Source organism: Physeter macrocephalus, chromosome 13, assembly GCF_002837175.3.
Source record: "Physeter macrocephalus isolate SW-GA chromosome 13, ASM283717v5, whole genome shotgun sequence".
NCBI lineage: Eukaryota > Metazoa > Chordata > Mammalia > Artiodactyla > Physeteridae > Physeter > Physeter macrocephalus.
Genome location: NC_041226.1, coordinates 10409479 through 10411048, shown reverse-complemented (window position 1 = coordinate 10411048; position 1570 = coordinate 10409479).

The following is a 1570-nucleotide window of genomic DNA, read 5'->3' as shown; positions in this document are numbered from 1 at the left end:
TTATGGTTTTCTCAGGGTATATGCCCAGTAGTGGGATTGCTGTGTCATATGGTAGTTCTATTTTTAGTTTTTTAAGAAACTTCCATACTGTTCTCCATATTGGTTGTATCAATTTATATTCCCACCAACAGTGCAGGAGGGTTCCCTTTTCACTACAGCCTTTCCAGCATTTATTGTTTGTAGATTTTTTAATGGCCATTCTGACCAGTGTGAGGTGATATCTCATTGTAGTTTTGATTTGCATTTCTCTAATGATTAATGATGTTGAGCATTCTTTCATGTGTTTGTTGGCAATCTGTATATCTTCTTTGGAGAAATGTCTATTTAGGTTGAAGTAGTCTCTTTTAAGAGACTTCTTGGCTGATCTCTGTGTCTGGTAGGTGCCCATATGTTTCACAAGAACCACTTGTCTTTCCTTGGCCTGCCTGTGTGTAGAAGTACAGTTAGCTCCTAACGTGGCTCTTTCTCTCTGCTCTGCTGCTTTAAGCCAACATGGCCACTGCTACACTTTTACATTCCTCAGGTCTGAGTCAGACACCACATATGAATCAAATTAATTCATAATTCCATGAGATACAAATACACAGTTGCTCAGAAGTGTAACTTGTTTGATAACCCAAACAACATAAACTTTTCTCCTATGTTTTCATGAAAAGAATATGTAGACACATCACACCATACACAAAACTCAATTCTGGGTATATTCAGAGCTTAAGAGTGAAAGTCAAAGCTTTAAAACTTTTAGAATGTTTTTTATGACTTTGGGATAGAATAATTTTTTAAAAGGGACTAAAAAAAGCACAAGTTATCAAAGAAGAAGAAAACTGAAGAAGAAATGCTAAAAACTATAATTCAAGAAAATTTTTCTGAAATAAGAATTTGAAGTTTCTCATCATATACTTAAGAATATTATCCAGAATGACTAACACCAAGATATTGTAGTGTACAATTACTGGTTTTTAAAGAAAAATAAAATATTTGAATATCTAGGGAGAAGAAAAGAGCACATGATTTATAAGACATTTCAATTAGATGATTATTAAACTTCAAGAGCAACACTTTATGCACAAAGAAAATAAGATTGTCTTAAGATTCTCAAGGGAAGAAAATATGAGCCAAGCATTTTGTATCCAGCAAAACTGACTTTCAAGTAAAAAGGACACAGGGGCTCATTAACCCTTTCTGAAGAATCTACTAGAGAATTAACTTCAGGTAACCAAATGACCAGAGAAACATCAACATAAGGACAGGTGCTAAACATTAAATATATAGTTTTTAGTAGAATTAGGGCTAAACAAAGGCTAAGAGGACAAGAGTATAATATATAACGGCTAAAAAAGTAAGAAGGGAGAATTGGGGAGAGCATATGCAAAAAAATTTTTTAGTGTTTTTGGTACTCATGTGGGCAGTAGTATCAGTATTGTTATTTTAAGACTATCGTATGTGTAATAGATCTTAAAAAATGATTATGGGATATTCTAATTCTGTCATAGCCTATGTCCTTGGGAACCAATATTCTCAGTGAAGAAGAAAGGAGATACAGATGTAATAGCTTAAAGATTACGTAAAA